Source organism: Triturus cristatus, chromosome 4_2 (genome assembly GCF_964204655.1).
Source record: "Triturus cristatus chromosome 4_2, aTriCri1.1, whole genome shotgun sequence".
In the NCBI taxonomy this organism is placed as follows: Eukaryota; Metazoa; Chordata; class Amphibia; order Caudata; family Salamandridae; genus Triturus; species Triturus cristatus.
In genome coordinates, this window is record NC_140586.1 from 966319884 (window position 1) to 966341367 (window position 21484).

The 21484-nt window shown below is 60.5% G+C and overlaps 1 protein-coding gene across 1 annotated transcript in view; it reads right to left on the reverse strand.

Moving 5' to 3' along the window:
* Positions 1–12073, reverse strand: part of LOC146839161 (uncharacterized) — an 82736-nt gene extending 70663 nt beyond the window's left edge. Inside the window, exon 1 of the mRNA XM_085603155.1 lies at positions 11979–12073. The gene's annotated coding sequence lies outside the window, so the exon portion shown is untranslated. The remainder of the gene's footprint in view (positions 1–11978) is intronic.
* Between the last annotated feature and the right edge of the window lie 9411 nt (positions 12074–21484).

Genomic DNA, 21484 nt, shown 5'->3' on the forward strand with positions numbered 1-21484 from the left:
CCCTCCAGGTGTTACCCACAGAAGCAACCCGCACCCTGTCTCATATGGGACTCCTGCCCCGGACATCTCTGTATCATGGGGCCGAACCACTACCGGCTCCCTCGCCCGGCCTGGCCGCCACCTTGGACACTGCACCACGAGGCCGCGTGGCCTCAGCTCGACCCTAACCCTGGGCCTGGCCAGGCCCCGACATCCCGGCACCACCATCCACCCAGGAGGTGAACGGACCACTTGGCAGGTCAATGGGAGAAAGAAGTGTCGATGGCTCTCCCCCGCCAGGTGCCGATCGCCCCCCAGCTCTCCCGGGCGCTGGCTCCACCCCCCTGCTGGGTGTCTGGACTCCCTCATCCCGGACCTCCCGACCTCCAAGTGCGAGGGTCCGGACATCAAAGGGCGCCAGACCTATAACTGGGGCAGCTCCAGAGCAGGAAGGCAGTTGTATCCTGGAGTCGAGAGACACCGTGAAGAACTCATCCTCGTCGGGACCTGCTGGCGCTGCCGCGGACCGTTGTACCTACCACCTTCACCGGGACCTGCTGGCACCGCCGCGGACAGTCGCTACCTACGATCATCTCGGGACCTGCCGGCGCTGCCGCGGCCCGTCCATCTAGAACGCCGAGCTCGAGGATTGTGAGCTATCCATCATATCATCGCCTCTGCCAGATTGGTAACAAGACTGTCCCGCTACCCCCTTTCCCAACCAAGAGACTAGAATCGAGGGGACCCCTGAGTCCTGACCTCCTTGTACCATTCTATCGTACCTAAAGATTGCTTATAAAGAACGTTAATCCTTATCATTGCGTGGTGTACATCTGTGGGGGGGAAGTTACTCGTCTGTACGATCGCTGGAGACGGCTCTCCCCGGAGACCTCTCCCCTTGTCCTCGGCCGACCCTCCCGGTCCGTCTAACATTGGTGGCCAGCGGCGCGATCCGAATCAACGCGTAATCGTACAGAGAGTAGCTCACCCCACGACGAAACCACAATGACAACCAAAGAGAGCGGATCCACCGAGAAATTCCAGATGGAGAAATTGGAAGAGTACAGCCAATTCTGCATTGAACTAGGCATTGTTACCACCGGTCTGAGTACTAAAGACGATTTCAAGCACGCCATTGAGTCGTGGGCAGAAACCGGGGCCGCCAGACCCCCGGACCAAAACATTGCAGCATCAGAGAGGAACACCACGGCTCCCGAGGAGCGAAGAACGGGTCTCTCGCAGGAAGAGATCCAAGAGAGAGAAAAAAGCCGACTACATGAGTTAGAAATGGCACGGCTCAAAATGGATGGTGAACTAAAATTAGCCGAACAAAAACTGAACCTAGAACATCTGCGGCTCCGAGAAGAACGGGAAGAAAAACAGAGGCAGAGAGAGCTCGAAGAAAAGAGATTAGCGTACGAACACGAGCGCAAACTGGCAGAAATAGACCTACGGAAGCAGAGCAAAGAACTGGGGATGCCCGAGCAACCGCGCACTCCAGGAGCGACAGAAAAGAAAGTCCACATCCCCAAGGATGTCGTTCGAGAGTATTTCCGAAATGACGACATACAACAGTGGTTCAAGGCCTACGAGATCGCCATGACCTTCCACCGGATCGATCGAAGTGACTGGGGAGCCGGTCTATGGGGGAGGTTCGTCAATGAAGGCCGCGACGCCCTGTTACAGCTCCCAGACCATCTGATGACATCCTATGACCACATGAAGGCTGCCCTCCTCACCCGATATGGGCTCACACCCGAAATGTACCGCCAGAGGTTCCGAGACTGCACCCGGATCCCGGGTACAACTTGGGTGGAATATGTAAACTATTTCAGCCGAGCCTTTGAGGGTTGGATCAAGGGAAGCCACGTAACGACCTACGAGCAACTTTTTAATCTCATGGTGTGGGAGCACCTCTCTAACAACTGCTTCGTCGAGCTCAGGCAGCACCTCCTCGACAGTAAATTGACTGACCCACGGCAGCTCGCCGCCGAAGCTGACCGGTGGGAAAGCACCCGAGTAGGCCGGAGTGGGCCGCACGAACAGAACCGGAACAATCAAGGTCAGCACCGTCCCAGAGGAGGAGGAGGAGGCCAGGGACGAGGAAGAGACACCGTCCCGGCCGCTCCCGCTGCCAGCACCCCGCCCCCGGCCAGCCGGGGCAACCCCCCGATGCGCCCGGGGTTCCGAGCCAATGTCACGTGTCACCGATGCCAGCGAGTCGGCCACTACGCCAATGACCCGAACTGTCCACAGAACCAAACTCCGAGACCCCGCCAGGTAGCTGCCGCCGCCCTGGGGGGAGAACAAATCTCCGAAGAACAAGAAGAATGCGAACAAGAACAACAAGAGTGGGAACCGGCCGCCATGATTCTAGCATGCCTAGGGGGAAGAGACATGGTCCCGCGGGCTCCCCTACCCGCCAACACCAGAAAATATAGTCAGTGGGTGAACATTAATGGACGCAGGGCCGAAGCACTACGTGACACGGGGGCCAGTGTGACGGCCGTCCGCTGTCACCTGGTGACCCCAGAACAGATCCTGCCGAACATTCTCTGCCCCGTCCGTTCAGCCGACAATTCGGAAAGTCTATGTCGGATGGCCTGCGTCCCCTTCGAATGGGGAGGAGTCTCCGGCATGTTGAAGGTGACGGTCCGAGATGATGCCCCCGTGGACTGTCTCCTGGGGAATGATCTTGAGAGTTCCCCGTGGGCCGCCGTAGAAAGAAGAGAGCACCTGGGGATGTTGGGCCTCCCGGACTGGGCGTGCGTAACCACCCGGTCCATGGCCGCCCATGCCATCCCCCGACCAGAAGAACCAGAATGGCCAGCACCTCCTCCCCCGATCGCTCCAGTAGAGGACACCGACCATACCGACCCCCCAGAGCAAACCCCCGAAGGGCTCGCTCAGCCCCAGGACCTTCCCGACCTGGCTCAGTGGCGTCAAGAAGGGGGGCCCACCCAAGAACAGTTCCGTCAAGAGCAGAAGACCTGTCCTTCCCTCGAGGGACTCCGCCAGCAAGCCCTCGCCCAGAGCGCAGGGGACACCACCGGAGCCCATTGGATCTATTGGGACAACGACCTGTTGTACAGTGAACAGAGAATCGCGGAGTTAGGGGCCAGTCGAGTGCTGGTGGTGCCCCTCCGTTTTAGAGATTTCTTGTTAAATTTGGCCCACGATGTCCCTCTGGCTGGACACCTGGGCCAGGACAAAACCTTCAGTCGCCTGGTGACCCACTTTTTCTGGCCAAAGATGAGAAACGACGTCCTCAACCACTGCCGGTCCTGCCCCACGTGCCAGGCCAGCGGGAAGAGCGGCCGCAAACTTAAAGCACCTCTGCAACCCTTCCCAGTTGTCACCACCCCGTTCGAGAGGGTGGGAATAGACATTGTGGGGCCCCTGGACCCCCGTACAGCACAAGGACATCGGTTCATCCTGGTACTGGTGGACCACGCCACCCGCTACCCTGAGGCTGTTCCCCTGCGAACTGTAACAGCCCCGGTGGTCGGCCGGGCCTTAATGGGGATCTTCTCCCGGGTGGGCTTCCCCCGAGAAGTCGTCAGCGACAGAGGCACAAACTTTATTTCAAAATATATGAAGTCCCTCTGGCAACAGTGCGGGGTCACCTACCGATTCACGACCCCCTATCACCCTCAAGGAAACGGACTAGTCGAGCGGTTCAACCGCACGCTCAAGGGAATGATTGGGGGGTTGGAAGAGCCCCTCCGTCGCCAGTGGGATGTGCTACTTCCGTGCCTCCTCTTCGCATATCGAGAAGTCCCCCAGAAGTCCCTCGGCTTCAGCCCTTTCGAACTCTTGTACGGACACCCTGTGCGAGGGCCCCTCAGCCTAGTCAAAGAAGGTTGGGAGATGGCCCCCCTAAAGACCCCTCCAGACGTCTTCAAGTACCTCCTGACCCTATGCAATCAGACCAGGCGATTCAGAGAAATGGCGAAAGCGAACCTTGAGGCCAGTCAGGAGGACATGAAAAAATGGTACGATCAAAATGCCTCCTCCATCGAATTCGAACCTGGCCAACAAGTGTGGGTGATGTCCCCCACCGAACCATGTGCCTTGCAGGACAAGTGGACGGGGCCCTTCAAAGTGGTCGAGCGCAAGAGCCCCGTCACCTATCTCATCGATATGGAATCTCCACGGAACCCCCTCCGGGTCCTCCACGCCAACAGACTCAAACCCCACTTTGTGCGCTCGGAGCTCAGCCTCCTGATGGCTACAGACAGTGGAGCGGAAGAAGACTCCGAGCCTCTCCCTGATCTCCTAAAGACTCGTGAGAAAGATGGTTCCGTGGACGGGGTCCGACTCTCAGATGCCCTCACCCCGGAACAGCGCCAAGGCTGCCGGGACCTCCTGCTGCAGTTTGCGACCCTGTTTTCTCTCACCCCAGGGGTCACCCCCTGGCGCTTGCATGACGTGGACACTGGGGACAGTCCCCCTATCAGACATCGGGCGTACCGCGTACCAGATCGGGTACGGGCCTGCATCCAAGAGGAGGTGTCAAGGATGCTCACGCTCGGGGTCATCGAGCCCTCGGACAGCCCCTGGGCCAGCCCGGTCGTGCTGGTCCCCAAAGCTGCTGCCCCCGGCACCACTCCTGAGCTCCGATTCTGCGTCGACTATCGGGGCTTGAATGCTGTCACCAGAACCGACGCTCATCCCATCCCCCGAGCGGATGAACTGATCGACCGCATGGGGGCTGCCCGCTACCTCAGCATCTTCGACCTGACAGCGGGCTACTGGCAGATCGGTCTCACACCCAGGGCTCAAGAACGATCCGCCTTTACCACCCCCGATGGCCACTACCACTTCAAAGTCATGCCATTCGGCATGAAGAATGCCCCAGCTACTTTTCAGCGACTGGTGAACCAGGTCTTGGCGGGACTCGAGGAGTTCAGCGCCGCCTACCTGGACGATATCGCTGTGTACAGCCGCCACTGGTCCGACCACCTCCACCACCTCCGAGAGGTCCTGCAGGCCCTTCAACGGGCCGGCCTCACAATCAAGGCCAGCGAGTGCCAAATTGGTCAGGGGTCCGTGACCTATCTCGGACACCAGGTGGGAAGCGGTCTGGTGGCCCCTCTACAACTCAAGATCGCTGCCATCCAGTCCTGGCAGCCTCCAGTCACGCAGACCGAGGTCCGAGCCTTCTTGGGGCTCACCGGTTCGTGAGGGACTATGGCAGCATTGTGGGGCCCCTCACGGAACTCACATCCAAAAACCACCCGAAGAAGGTCAACTGGACCCCAGACTGTCAAGCGGCCTTCGAGAAGCTGAAGGCCGCCATGTGCACTGCCCCTGTGCTCCAGGCCCCGACTACAGTCGGGAATTCATCGTACAAACAGATGCCTCCGACCATGGCATCGGGGCGGTCCTCTCCCAGTTGAACTCCGAGGGACTTGACCAACCAGTGGCCTTCATCAGCAGACGCCTCCTGGCCCGAGAACAGCGCTGGAGCACCATCGAGAGGGAGGCCTTCGCAGTGGTGTGGGCCCTCAAATGCTCCGGCCCTATCTCTTCGGTACCCACTTCCGGGTGCAAACAGATCATCGGCCCCTGCAGTGGCTAATGCAGTTGCGGGGTGAAAACCCCAAACTATTGCGTTGGTCCATCTCCCTGCAGGGGATGGACTTCACTGTGGAACATCGACCTGGCCAAGACCACGCCAACGCGGATGGCCTGTCACGCTTTTTCCGCCTCGACGAGGAGAGTCCCCAAGAGGATGGGTGACTCTCCCCGCCTTCAGCTGGGGGGGACGCATGTTGGACAGGCCACATGAAGGGCTTGCTCCCTCCCCGCATGACAGGGCCCGAGCCCCGGCCCTCCAGGTGTTACCCACAGAAGCAACCCGCACCCCGTCTCATACGGGACTCCTGCCCCCGGACATCTCTGTATCATGGGGCCGAACCACTACCGGCTCCCTCGCCCGGCCCGGCCGCCACCTTGGACACTGCACCACGAGGCCGCGTGGCCTCAGCTCGACCCTAACCCTTGGCCTGGCCAGGCCCCGACATCCCGGCACCACCATCCACCCAGGAGGTGAACGGACCACTTGGCAGGTCAATGGGAGAAAGAAGTGTCGATGGCTCTCCCCCGCCAGGTGCCGATCGCCCCCCAGCTCCCCCGGGTGCTGGCTCCACCCCCCTGCTGGGTGTCTGGACTCCCTCATCCCGGACCTCCCGACCTCCAAGTGCGAGGGTCCGGACATCAAAGGGTGCCAGACCTATAACTGGGGCAGCTCCAGAGCAGGAAGGCAGTTGTATCCTGGAGTCGAGAGACACCGTGAAGAACTCATCCTCGTCGGGACCTGCTGGCGCTGCCGCGGACCGTTGTACCTACCACCTTCACCGGGACCTGCTGGCACCGCCGCGGACCGTCGCTACCTACGATCATCTCGGGACCTGCCGGCGCTGCCGCGGCCCGTCCATCTAGAACGCCGAGCTCGAGGATTGTGAGCTATCCATCATATCATCGCCTCTGCCAGATTGGTAACAAGGCTGTCCCGCTACCCCCTTTCCCAACCAAGAGACTAGAATCGAGGGGACCCCTGAGTCCTGACCTCCTTGTACCATTCTATCGTACATAAAGATTGCTTATAAAGAACGTTAATCCTTATCATTGCGTGGTGTACATCTGTGGGGGGGAAGTTACTCGCCTGTACGATCGCTGGAGACGGCTCTTCCCGGAGACCTCTCCCCTTGTCCTCGGCCGACCCTCCCGGTCCGTCTAACATGCACCATGAGTGCCAGGGTGTGTAAATACAAATACCGCTGGTGGGCTCGCAGCACTGGTTGTGCCACCCACAGAAGCGGCCTGGTAAAATTTATCTAAGGTCTGCCATCGCAGAACCTGCGTGCAGTCTGGTACTGAAATGCTGACTGAGCAAGTGCACACACTTGCCAGTCCCTAAAACCTTCCCTTAACTTCATATTAGTCACCCCTATGGTAGGCCCAAGGGCAGGGTGCATTGTAAGCATAAGGTAGGACAAGCCCTGATGTGTGTGGCATGTCCTAATAGTGAATTACAGCCATTTTCGTTTTTCACTATAGTAAGGCTACCCTGTTCTCATAGGCCAGAATGGGCTGTTAAGATTGTTACATCCTATGATCCTAACAGGCCCAGGGAACATGGTGGAAGATCGAGTTTAGTATGCCTGAACTCAGAATAATAAGGTACACCTTTTAGTAAGGTTTATTTTAATATTCCGCGTTTGCAAATGCCGCTTTTAGAAAGCTGGCCTTTGCTTGCCTAACCATTTCAGCCCGCCTCTGCGTGATGTGTATCTGCTGTCTGGCTTGCGTGAGTGACAGGGCTGGGGAAACCCAGATGGGCGGGGCTAGGTAGCCTGGTGGTAAATAGGACGATTGACAGGTAGATGGGTGGGAGGAGCGCACCTGGACTCTGAAGAGGACTGTGCTCTGCCACCACAATGTCGGCTCCGCCCCCTGTGGAGCGTCTGATGACTCTGCCCTGCACCCTGAATGAAGAAGCCTGCATCGCGTAAACAAAGTGCTCCAGAACTGGACTGAACTAGGCAAGGGCCCCACTGGCCTGGGAGAACAAAAGAAATGTAGTATAAATGTAGGAGCCCTGCTCCTAAGAAATCAGATCCTGCTACGAGATGAACCTCTGCCTGAGGAGAAGGAACCGGGAAAGCTGTAGGAGGAGTACTGTCCCTGACCTGGGGGATTGGCCTGCAGTGGTTGCCTTGCTGCTGAAGGAGAGGAGAAAGATTGCTGATAAACTTTGCTTCAACTTGTGCTGTTTAAGGTCTCCAAGGGCTTGTGCTGAGCTTGCCCCCTGAACGAAGTCCCAGGACCAGTGGACTTCCCCCCCTTTGAGAACCGCCATTTTCCCCGTGAAGCTGACGCTGAGAGAAGTGTGCGCCTCCCAACTCGGCGAGTACTTTAGCAAGCCTGTGCCCCCCTGCCCGGCCCAAACACCGTGTCTAAGGCCCTCAAGCAGTAGCTCGCAACCCAAAGGAAGGACTTCGTGACACTTGATTTGCCTCTCTGCAACGTACCACTTTGCGGGCCCCCCTACCCATGCTGAGGGCAGGCTGTGGCTCATAGAGTGGTTGGTACGTGGCTCCCCACGGGAGCGTGCTACCGGCTTTGCATTGCGCCGAGAACAAAGGCGCCGTCCTCAAAGGTACGGCTCGAATGCCGCAACGAAGAGCCAGTGCACCGTACGTCTACACCGTCCCCCTGAGCACCGCGACTGAGGCCCCCTTCGAGCCGGAGCTCGCAACGCGATTGAAAGGACATCGCGCCGTACACGCGCGCTGAGGATTCACTGCGCCGTCCCTGACGAATTTCTACAAGGACCAAGCTCAGGACAGGCCTCAACTCATTTGCAATCTCCTGGACAGGCCTCACCTCCCCTGCACCTCCTGCACAAGTCTCGCCTCCTTTGCACCCCCCAGTACAGGACAGGCCTCACCTCCTCTGCAGCTCTCTGGACAGAACAGGCCTCACCGCCTCTGCACTCCTCCGGACAGGCCTCACCTCCTCTCCAACCCCCTGGACAGGCTTCACCTCCTTAGCACCTCCTTAGTACCTCCTTAGCACCTCTCCTGGACAGGCCTCACCTCTTATTAACCCCTCTGGAGAAGCCTCAACACCTCTACACCCCCCTGGACAGGCCTCAACTCCTCTGCACCCCCATGGACAGGCCTCCTCTGCAACTCAATGGACATGAGAGGCCCCACCTCCTCTGCACGCCACCACAGAACAGGCCTCATCTCACCTCACCTCTTCTGCACTCCCCCCCACCAGAAAGGCATCACCTCCTCTGCACCCCCTCTGTACTGTACAGGCACCACATCGTCTGCACCCCCAGCAAAAGACAGGCCTCACCTCCTCTGCACCCACAGGACAGGCCTCACCTCTTCTGCCCAATGGACAGGCCTCGTCTCGTCTGCACCCACGTGGACAGGCCTCACCTCTGCACCCCAATGGACAGGCCTCGTCTCTTCTGCACCCACATGGACAGTCCTCACCACCTCTGCACCCCCTCAGGACAGACCTCACCTTCTTTGCACCCCCAACACCTGACAGGCCTCATCGCCTCTGCACCCACGTGGACAGGCCTCATCTCCTCTGCACCCCCAACCCTTGCCGGACATGCCTCATCTCTTCTGCACCCACATGGACAGGCCTCACCTCCTCTGCAGCCCCTCAAAACAAGCCTCACATCTTCTGCACCCCCATGGACAGACCTCACCTCCTCTGCACCCCCCTGGACAAGCCTCACCACCTCTACACCCCCCTGGACAGGACACACCTCCTCTGCACGCCACCACAGAACAGGCCTCGTCTCACCTCACCTCTTCTGCCCCCCCCCAACCAGAAAGGCATCACCTCCTCTGCACCCCCTCTGTACAGGCACCACATCTTCTGCACCCCCAGAAAAGAACAGGTCTCACCTCACCTCATCTACTAGACAGGCCTCACTTCCTCTGTACCACCCTAGACAGGCCTCACCTTCTTTGTACCCACGCTGGACAAGCCTCACCTCCTCTGCACCCTCACGTGGACAGACCTCACTGCCTCTGCACTGCCAGCAGAGGACAGGCCTCACCTCCTCTGCATCCCCCTGGACAGGCCTCAATTCCTCAGCATCCCTTGGACAGGCATAACCTCCTATGCACCGCCCTAGACAGGCCTCACCTCCTGTGCACCCTCTATGGACAGGCACCACATCATCGGCCCCCCAAAAAAAGACCAGGGCTCACTTCCTCTGCACTCTCTGGACACGTCTCACCTCCTCTGCACTCTCAGCTCCCACGCATAATGGACAGGCCTCACCTCCTCTGCCCCACCCTGAAGAGGACCAACCTCCTCTGCACCCACAACCCCTCACCGGACATGCTTGTCTCCTCTGTACCCAGGTGTACAGGCCTCACCTCTGCACCCCCTCTGGACAAGCCTCAACTCCTCTGCTCCCTCTTGGACAGGTCTCACCTCCTCTGCACCCACTGGACAGGCCTCACCTCCTTAGCACATACTTAGCACCTCTCCTGGACAGGTCTCACGTCCTCTACACCCCCTCTGGACAGGCCCCACATCATCTGTATCCCACAGTAAAGGACAGGCCTCACCGCTTCTGCACCCACTGGACAGGCATCACCTCCTCTGCACCACCCTGGACAGGCCTCACCTCCTGTGCACCCCCATGGACAGGCCTCACGTACAATGCAGCCACCTGGAGAGGCCTCACCTCCTTTGCATTCTCTGGAAAGTAATCACCTCTTCTGCACCACGCTGCACAGGCCTCACTTTCTCTGCAACCCCATGGACAGGGCTCACCTCCTCTGTACTCTCAGCCCCCACTTCTGCCAAACAGACCTCACCTTCTCTGCATCCTCCTGAACAGGTGTCACCTCCGCTGCACCTCCCAACCCCTTGAGGGACATGCCTCATTTCCTTTGCACCCCGTGGACAGGCCTCACCGCCTATGTCCCACCCGTCCTGGAAACGGCCTCTTCACCCCACTGGACAGGCCTCACCTCGTTAGCACAACCCCTACCCCTTTCAGACAGGCCTCACCTCCTCAGCACCCCCACTAGACAGGCCATACATTGTCTGCACCCCCAAGCAAAGAACAGGCCTCACCTCCTCTGCACCCCCCTGGACAGGCCTAACCTCCTCTGCACCCCTGGACAGGCCTCACCTCCTCTGCACCCCAATGAACAGGCCTTATTTCCTCTGCACCCTCCAACCCCTTGCCGGACATGCCTCATCTCCTCTGCACCCACATGGACAGGCCTCACCTCCTCTCTATCCCCTCAGGACAAGCCTCACCTCTTCTGCACCCCCATGGACAAGCCTCACCACCTCTACACCCCCATGGACAGGCCTCACCTCCTCTGCACCCCTGGACAAGCCTCACCTCCTCTGCACCCCCTGGACAGACCTCAGTTTCTTTGCACCCCCAACACCTGACAGGCCTCATCTCCTCTGCACCCCTGGACAGGCCTCACCTCCTCTGTACCCCTGGACAGGCCTCACCTCCTCTCCATCCCCTCAGGACAAGCCTCACCTCTTTTGCACCCCCATGGACAAGCCTCACTACCTCTACACCCCCAGGGACAGGCCTCACCTCCTCTGCACCCCTGGACAGGCCTCACCTCCTCTGCATCCTTTGGACAGGTCCCACATTCTCTGCAGCTCCTGGACAGGGCCCACCTGCTCTGCACCCCTGGAAAGGTCTCTCTTCCTCTGCACCCTTGGACAGGCCTCACCTCCTCTGCACCCCTGGACAGGCCTCACCTCCTCTGCACCCCTGGTGCTTCTCACAGGAACTCTCTGTGAAGGATTCTCGTTAAGGACAGAGGAGCCCAGGGTTCAATCCACCCCATACAGCGCCTCTGACTCCACCCTGAGCCTCAGGGCGCTATGCACAGGCCCTGAAGAGAGACACTGCTCCCCTCGACAGGCCTCACCTCCTCTGCACCCCTGGATAGATCTCACCTCCTCGGCACCCGTGGACAGGCCTCACCTCCTCTGCACCCCTGGACAGGCCTCACCACCTCTGCAACTCTGGACAGGCCTCATCTCCTCTGCACCCCATGGAGAGGTCTCTCCTCCACTGCACCCCCCTGGACAGGCCTCACCTCCTCTGCACCCCTGGACAGGTCTCACCTCCTCTGCACCCATGGACATTCGTCACCTCCTCTGTACCCCTGGACGGGCCTCTCTTCCTCTGCACTCCTGGACGGGCCTCTCCTCCTCTGCACCCCTGGACGGGCCTCATCTCCTCTGCACCCCTGGACAGGCCACACCTCCTCTGCACCCCTGGACAGGCCTAACCTCCTCTGCACCTCTGGGAAGGCCTCACCTCCTCTGCACCCCCTGGACAGGCCTAACCTACTCTGAACTACTGGAGAGGTTTCACCTCCTCTGCCCCCTGGACAGGACTCACCTTCTATGCAACCCCCTGGACAGGATTCACCTCCTCTGCACCCCTGGAAAGGCCTCACCTCCTCTGCACCTCCTGGACAGGCCTCATCTCCTCTGCACCCCTGGACAGGCCTCACCCCCTCTGAACCTCCTGGACAGGCCTCTCCTCCTCTGCACCCCTGGACAGACCTCTCCTCCTCTGCACCCCTGGACAGGCCTCACCTGCTCTGCACCCCTGGACAGGTCTCACCTCCTCTACATCCCTTAGACAGGTCCCACATCCTCTGCAGCTCCTGGACAGGGCTCACCTCCTCTGCACCCCGGGACAGGTCTCACCTCCTCTGTACCCCTGGACAGGCCTCACCTCCTCTGCACACCATGTACAGGCCTCGCTCCTCTTCCGTGCCCCCTGGACAGGCCTAAACTTCCCTGCACCCCTGGACAAGCCTCGCCTCCTCTGCCCACCTGGACAGGCCTCACCCCCTCTGCACCTCTAGACAGGCCTCACCTCCTCTGCACCCCTGGCAAGGCCTCACCCCCTCTGCACCTCTAGACAGGCCTCTCTTCCTCTGCACCACTGGACAGGCCTCACCTCCTGTGCACCTCTGGACAGGCCTCTTTTCCTCTGTACCCCTGGATGGCCTCACCTCCTCTGCACCCCTGGACAGGCCTCTCCTCCTCTGCCCACCTGGACAGGCCTCACCGCCTCTGCATCCCTGGACAGGCCTCGCCTCTTCTTCACCCATGGACAGGCCTTACCTCCTCTGCACCCCTGGCAAGGCCTCACTTCCTCTGCACCTCTAGACAGGCCTCTCTTCTTCTGCACCATTGGACAGGCCTCACCTCCTGTGCACCTCTAGACAGGCCTCTCTTCGTCTGCACCCCTGGACAGGCCTCTCCTCCTCTGCACCCCTGGAGAGGCCTCACCTGCTCTGCACCCCTGGACAGGTCTCACCACCTCTACATCCCTTAGACAAGTCCCACATCCTCTGCAGCTCTTGGACAGGGCTCACCTCCTCTGCACCCCTGGGCAGGCCTCTCCTCCTCTGCCCACCTTGACAGGCCTCACCGCCTTTGCATCCCTGGATAGGCCTCGCATCCTCTTCACCCATGGACAGGCCTTACCTCCTCTGCACCCCAGGCAAGGCCTCACCTCCTCTGCACCTCTGGACAGGCCTCTCTTTATCAGCACCACTGGACAGGCCTCACCTCCTGTGCACCTCTGGACAGGCCTCTCCTCCTCTGCAACCCTGGACAGGCCTCTCCTCCACTGCACCCCTAGACCGGCCTCACCTGCTCTGCACCCCTGGACAGGTCTCACCTCCTCTACATCCCTTAGACAGGTCCCACATCCTATGCACCCCTGGAGAGGCCTCACCTCCTCTGTACCCCTGGACAGGCCTCACCTCCTCTGAACCCCTGGACAGGCCTCACCTCCCTTGCACCCCATGGACAGGCCTCTCCTCCTCTGCCCCCTTTACAGGCCTCACCTTCTCTGCTCCCATGGACACCCCTCACCTCCTCTGCACCCCTGGACAGGCCTCACCTCCTCTGCACCCCTGAACAGGCCTCTCCTCCTCTGCACCCCCAGCACAGGACAGGCCTCACCTCCTCTGCTCCCCTGGATAGGCCTCACCTCCCCTGCACCCCTGGGCAGGCCTCACCTCATCTGCACCACTGGGCAGGCCTCGCCTCCTCTGCCCCCCTGGACAGGCCTCACCTCCACTCCACCGCTGGACAGGCCTCACCTCCTCTGCATCCCTGGACAGGCCTCTCTTCATCTGCACCCCTGGACAGGCCTGACCTGCTCTGCACCCCTGGACAGGTCTCACTTCCTCTACATCCCTTAGACAGGTCCCACATCCTCTGCAGCTCCTGGACAGGGTTCACCTCCTCTGCACCCCTGGACAGGCCTCACATCCTCTGTACCCCTGGACAGGTCTCACCTCCTCTGCCCCCCTGGACAGGCCTCACCTCCCTTGCACCCCCTGAACAGGCCTCTCCTCCTCTTCCCCCCTGGACAGGCCTCACCTTCTCTGCACCCCTGGGCACGCCTCACCTCCTCTGCACCCCTGGACAGACCTCATCTCCTCTGCACCCCTGAACAGGCCTCTCCTCCTCTGCACCCCCAGCACAGGACAGGTCTCACCTCCTCTGCCCCCCTGGACAGGCCTCACCTCCCCTGCACCCTTGGGCAGGCCTCACCTCATCTGCACCACAGGCAGGCCTCGCCTCCTCTGCACCCCTGGGCATGCCTCACCTCCTCTGCCCACCTGGACAGGCCTTACCTCCTCTGCACCCCTGGAAAGGCCTCACCTCCTCTGCACCTCTGGACAGGCCTCTCTTCATCTGCACCACTGGACAGACCTCAACTCCAGTGCACCCCTGGACAGACCTCACCTTCCCTGCACCCCTGGACAGGTCTCACCTCCTCTGCACCCCTGGAAAGGCCTTGCCTCCTCTGCACCCCTGGACAGGCCTCACCTCCTCTGCACCCCAATGAACAGGTGTGAGACCGGCCTCGTGGCGTGGGCCCTCCCAACCAGCAAGTTACACTACAACCACGCCGAACCTCGTGGACACGGCCTTCCGGCTCCCGTGGACCAACATCCCGAGGGCCGACCAGATCCCCAACACGCATGCCTGGCCGAGGGAGAGCGAAACCCCCCAACCCAGACCAGACCGAGAGGCGCCGACCCTGTCACACCTCTGGTCTCTTCCCCGAGGGAGGTTTCGATCGACCACCAGACCCCCGGTGAGCGGGCGCCTCGCCTGCTGGGCGTCTGGAGTCCCTCCCGGACACACCTTAACAGATCAAAGGGCGGAGCGACAGGAAACCCCATCACACCACCCCCCAGGCACCAGACCCCTCTCCGCGAGGACTCCGGACTTCAAAGAGGAGAGGGAGTATAACAAGGGTGCTGAAGGGACGGGAGGCAGAGAAGACCTGGACTGACGAGAGCCTGCTGACTTGGTCGCGGCTCGATCGCTCCCCGAACAGAAGAACGCTACCAGAACTCTGAACCACCTGAGCCCTGCGGACGCTGTCGCGGCTCCCCGAACTCTGAACCATCTGAGCCCTGCTGACGCTGTCGCGACTCCCCGAACTCTGAACCATCTGAGCCCTGCTGACGCCGTCGCGGCTCCCTGAACTAAGACCCTCCGGAGCCTGCTGAGTGACTCGCGGCCCGCTCCTCCAAGAGTCTCGGCAGAGATTGCCGAGAGAAGCAACATCCCCTCAGCTCGAGGATTGAGAGCTGGGCACCGGATACCTCGCAGAGACACTGATTGAAAGACTGTCCCGCTACCCCTTTTCCCCTCATCACAAGATCGCTGCCGCTTGTGGCATTAATTCTGTACCTGCCTGCCGGATCATAATGATCCCTGATAACCACCGATAAAAGTATATTATCTTACAACAAATTACTGTGTGTGGTGTCCCTCTATCCGAAGAAGAGAGTAAGCGCAGCGTGTGCGATCCTAGGTACGAGACCCTTCCAGGAAGGGCCTCCCTGCTCTTGCTCGGCCTAACTCTGGGTAAGGTGGGCCTCGGGTGGTCAGGAACACATTTCGCAGCCTCCCCGGGGAACGCCTTCCAACATTTGGTGGCAGGCGACGGGATCCGAGCCAACACCTAGAGATCGTACAGTAGACGGCTTACGCACTACCAAGAAGAATGGAAGGAGAAACTTCCCTAGGTGCCGCAGGCACCAACCCGAGCACGGCATTCCAAAAGGACCAGTTAGAATCTTATACGCACCGAGAACTGAAACAATTTTGCAAAGACTTTGGAATCGCTACCACCGGACTAAGCACGAAAGAGGACTTCCAGGGGGCATTAAAAACCTGGGTCGAGGCGGAAACTCCCCGGACACAAACAGAAGGAGAGCCTCCCAACGAACCACGAAGCACCCCGGGGAGGAACGGCGCCCCCGAGAGGGGCCTATCCCCAGAGGAACTAGCGGACCGAGAAAGAGATCGCAACCACGAACTAGAACTAGCAAAATTAAAAATCGAAGGAGAGCTAAAACTGGCTGAGAAAAAACTGGCGGTGGAACAGTTACGCCTACAAGGAGAACTAGAGGAAAAGAAACGACGGAGAGAACACGAAGAGAAAAAACTCCAACTAGAGCACGAACGTAGCCTAAAAGAAATCAAGCTCAAGGCTAGGAAGGAGGAGGCCCGACCATCGGGAACACAACCCATCTCCTCCACCGTGGAACCAAGGGTCGACATCCCCAAAGATGTGGTGAAAGAATACTATAAGAACGACGATATTCAGCAATGGTTCAAGGCCTACGAAGTCGCCATGACCTCCCATCGAGTCCCGCAGAAAGACTGGGGGGCTGGGCTGTGGGTCCGGTTCCTGAGAGAGCGGAGAGATACCCTGCTGGACCTGCCCTCCACGGTGATGAACTCCTACAGTCACATGAAAGAGGCCCTAGTAGCCCGATATGGGCTCACCCCTGAAATGTACCGGCAACGGTTTAGAGACTGCAAAAAGATACCCGGTACCACCTGGGTGGAGTACGTGAACTTCTACAGCCGGGCCTTGGACGGATGGATCAAGGGCAGCAAGGTCTCCACCTTTGAGGAGCTGTTCGACCTAATCGCATGGGAACACTTGTCCGCTAATTGCTTCGTAGAGCTGCCTTCTGGACAGCAAACTCACAGACCCTCGAAAACTGGCCGTCGAGGCTGACCGATGGGTGAACACCCGGGCCTCCCGGGGCCCCGTGGGAGACTACGGTCGCCACAGTCAGGGACCCCCCCGCCAGAGGGGCGGAGGGAATCAAGGCCGGTGTTAGAAAAGGTAGACGGACCGGGAGGGTCGGCCGGGGTCAGGAGGAGAGGTCTCCGGGGAGAGCCGTCTCCAGCGATCGTACAGACAAGTAACTTCCCTCCCCACAGACAAGTATCACACACGGAGAAGGTTCAATGATCTTTATAGGTACTTAAGTAAGGTACGGTCAAATGGTACAAGGAGGTCTGGACTCAGGGGTCCCCTCGATTAGAGTCTCGCAAGGTAGGGAAGGGGGTAGCGGGACAGTCTATTTACCAATCAGGTAATGGTGATGAGCTCACAATCCTCGAGCTTTGGTGGGTAGGTGGTATGGGCCGCGGCAGCGCCAGCAGGTCCCGGTGCGGATGGTCGATACAACGGGCCGCGGCAGCGCCAGCAGGTCCCGGGAAGATGAACGGTCCGCGGCAGCGCCAGCAGGTCCCGGTGAGGATGGTCGTTACAACGGGCCGCGGCAGCGCCAGCAGGTCCCAGGAAGATGAACGGTCCGCGGCAGCGCCAGCAGGTCCCGGTGAGGATGGTCGTTACAACGGGCCGCGGCAGCGCCAGCAGGTCCCAGGAAGATGAAGGTTGCAGAGGGCCGCGGCAGCGCCAGCAGGTCCCAGGAAGATGACTGTTGCAGAAGGCCGCGGCAGCGCCAGCAGGCAGGACGATGGTTCACAGGAGCGGGCTACGGCAGCGCCAGTAGTCCGTCAGAGTTGAGTTCGCTCGGTGTCTCTCGACTCCAGGATACAACTGCCTTCCTGCTCCGGGGCTGCCTCAGTTATAGGGCTGGTGCCCTTTGATGTCCGGACCCTCGCACTTGGAGGTCGGAGGGCCCGGGAGGAAGGTGTCCAGACACCCAGCAGGGGGTGGAGCCAGTGCCCGGAGAAGCTGGGAGCGATCGGCACCTGGCGGGGGAGAGCCCTTGACACTTCGGTCTCCCATTGACCTGCCAAGTGGTCCGCTCACCTCCTGGGTGGATAGTGGTGCCGGGATGTCGGGGCCGGCCAGGCCCGGGGTTAGGGTCGAGGGGAGGCCAGGCGGCCGCGTGGTACAGGGTCCAAGATGGCGGCTGGACCCGTCCGGGAAAGCCGGTGGGGCCGGACCCCGTGATGAGTGGGGGTCCGAGGGTAGAGGGTCCGTCGGGGGACGGGGTGCAGGTGTTCGTTGCGGGGTTATGCCAGGTGGTCCGGAGTTCGGGCCTTGTCGAGCGGGGAGGGCGCGAGCCGTCTGTGAGGCCTGTCCAACATGCGTCCCCCCCAGCTGAAGGCGGGGAGAGTCACCCATCCCCTTGGGGACTCTCTTCGTCGAGGCGGAAAAAGCGGGACAGGCCGTCCGCGTTGGCGTGGTCTTGGCCCGGTCGGTGCTCCACGGTGAAGTCCATTCCCTGCAGGGAAATGGACCAGCGCAAGAGTTTTGGGTTCTCCCCCCGCATTTGCATCAGCCATTGCAGGGGGCGATGGTCGGTCTGTACCCGGAAGTGGGTACCAAAGAGGTAGGGCCGGAGCTTTTTGAGGGCCCACACCACTGCAAATGCTTCCCTCTCGATGGTGCTCCAGCGCTGTTCTCGGGCCAGGAGACGTCGGCTGATGAAGGCCACCGGCTGGTCATGACCTTCGGGGTTCAGCTGAGAGAGGACGGCTCCGATGCCGTGGTCGGAGGCGTCGGTCTGCACCACAAACTCCCGACTGTAATCGGGGGCCTGGAGCACCGGGGCGGTCCACAGGGCGGCCTTCAGCTCCTCGAAGGCCGCTTGACAGTCAGGAGTCCAATTGATCCGCTTTGGCTGGTTCTTGGATGTGAGACCCGTGAGGGGCCCCACGATGCTGCCATAGTTCTTCACGAACCGCCGGTAGTAACCGGTGAGCCCCAAGAAGGCTCGGACCTCGGTCTGGGTAACGGGGGGCTGCCAGGACTGGATGGCAGCGATCTTAAGTTGTAGGGGGGCCACCAGCCCGCTCCCCACTTGGTGCCCAAGGTAGGTCACGGACCCTTGGCCAATCTGGCACTTGCCGGCCTTAATGGTGAGGCCGGCCCGCTGGAGGGCTTGTAGGACTTCTTGGAGGTGACGGAGGTGGTCGGACCAGTGGTGGCTGTACACAGCGATATCGTCCAGGTAGGCAGCGCTGAATTCTTCAAGCCCCGCCAAGACCTGGTTCACAAGGCGTTGGAACGTGGCGGGAGCGTTCTTCATGCCAAAGGGCATGACCTTAAATTGATAGTGGCCATCGGGGGTGGAGAAGGCTGACCGTTCCTGAGCCCTAGGTGTGAGGCCGATTTGCCAGTAGCCCGCCGTTAGATCGAAGATGCTAAGGTAGCGGGCGGCCCCCAGCCGGTCGATCAGTTCGTCTGCTCGGGGGATGGGGTGAGCGTCGGTCCGGGTGACAGCGTTCAAGCCCCGGTAGTCGACGCAGAATCTCAGTTCAGGTGCGGTGCCGGGGGCAGCGGCTTTGGGAACTAGTACGACTGGACTGGCCCAGGGACTGTCCGAGGGCTCGATGACCCCGATCGTGAGCATCTTGGCCACCTCCTCCTGTATGCAGGTCCGTACCCGATCTGGTACGCGGTAGGCCCGGTGTCGGACAGGGGGACTGTCCCCGGTGTCTACGTCGTGCAAACACCAGGGGGTGACCCCGGGGGTGAGGGAGAACAGGGCAGCGAACTGCAGCAGGAGGTCCCGGCAGTCCTGTCGTTGTTCCGCAGAGAGGGCGTCCGAGAGCCGGACCCCGTCCACGGAGCCGTCCTTCTCTTGAGTCGTCAGGAGATCCGGGAGGGGCTCGGAGTCTTCTTCGGTGCCACTGTCCGTAGCCATCAAGAGGCTTAGTTCGGAGCGCACAAAGTGCGGTTTGAGCCGGTCGGTGTGGAGGACCCGAAGGGGGTTCCGGGAGGTCCCCATGTCGATGAGGTAAGTGACGGGGCTTTTGCGCTCGACCACCTTGAAGGGCCCCGTCCACTTATCCTGCAGAGCACACGGTTCGGTGGGGGACATCACCCATACTTGCTGCCCTGGCTCGAATTCCACGGAGGAGGCATTGTGGTCATACCACCTCTTCATGTCCTCCTGGCTGGCCTCGAGGTTCGCCTTGGCCATTTCCCTGAAGCGCCGGGTCTGGTTTCGCAAGGCCAGGAGGTATTTGAAGACGTCTGGAGGGGTCGTTCGGGGGGTCTGCTCCCAGCCCTCCTTCACTAGGCTGAGGGGCCCTCGCACAGGGTGTCCGTATAGGAGTTCAAAGGGGCTAAAGCCGAGGGACTTCTGGGGTACTTCACGGTAGGCAAAGAGGAGGCACGGGAGCAGTACATCCCACTGGCGACGGAGAGGCTCTTCTAATCCCCCAATCATCCCTTTAAGAGTGCGGTTGAACCGCTCCACTAGTCCGTTTCCTTGGGGGTGATAGGGGGTCGTGAATCTGTATGTGACCCCGCATTGTTGCCAGAGGGACTTCATGTACTTCGATATGAAGTTCGTACCTCGGTCGCTGACGACTTCTCGGGGGAAGCCTACCCGGGAGAAGATCCCCATCAGAGCCCGGCCAACCACTGGAGCGGTCACGGTCCGTAGGGGCACCGCCTCGGGATAGCGGGTGGCATGGTCCACTAGTACCAAGATGAACCTGTGTCCTTGAGCCGTGCGAGGATCCAGCGGTCCCACAATGTCTATCCCCACCCTTTCGAACGGGGTGGTGACCACCGGGAAGGGTTGTAGAGGAGCCTTCAGCTTCCGGCCACTCTTCCCGCTTGCTTGGCATGTGGGGCACGATCGGCAGTGGTTCAGAACGTCATTCCTCATTTTTGGCCAGAAAAAGTGGGTCACCAGTCGACTGTACGTTTTATCTTGGCCCAGGTGCCCAGCCAGGGGGACATCATGGGCTAGGTTGAGCAGAAAGTCTCGGAAGCGGAGCGGTACCACCAGAACTCGACTGGCCCCCAGCTCGGCGATTCTTTGCTCGCTGTAGAGCAGGTCGTTATCCCAGTAGACCCAGTGGGTTCCGGTGGTGTCCCCGGCGGCTTGGGTGCTGGCTTGTTGGCGGAGTCCCTCGAGGGAGGGACAGGTCTTTTGCTCTTGGCGGAACTGTTCTTGGGTGGGCCCCCCTTCTTGCCGCCACTGAGCCAGACCTGGAAGGTCCTGGGGTTGCGCATTTTCTTCGGGGGCCTGGTCTGGGAGGTCGGGCTCGCCGTTGTCGTCTACGGGGGCCACCGGGGGCGGAGGTGCCGGCCATTCGGTCTCTTCTGATCGGGGGGCGGCCATGGATCGGGTGGTTATGCAGGCCCAGTCCGGGAGGCCCAGCATCCCCAGGTGCTCTCTCCTCTCGACGGTGGCCCACGGGGAACTCTCGAGGTCATTCCCCAGGAGGCAGTCCACGGGGGCATCGTCCCGGACCGTCACTTTCAGTAGGCCGGAGACCCCTCCCCATTCAAACGGGACGCAGGCCATCTTGCACATGCTTTCGGAGTTATCTGCCGAGCGAACGGGGCAGAGAATGTTCGGCAGGATCTGCTCGGGCTTCACCAGGTGACGGCGGACGGCCGTCACGCTGGCGCCGGTGTCGCGCAAGGCCTCAGCTCTCTGTCCATTAATGGTCACCCACTGACCGTATTTTCTGGTGTTGGCGGGTAGGGGGACCCGCGGAACCATGTCTCTTCCCCCTAAGCATGCCAGGACCATGGCGGCCGGTTCCCACCCTTGCTGGTCCGGCTCATACTCCTCGGGTCCTTCCGATAACTGCTCCTCCCCCAGGGCAGCGGCAGCTACCTGGCGGGGCTTGGGCGTTTGGTTCAGCGGGCAGCTCGGATCGTTGGCGTAGT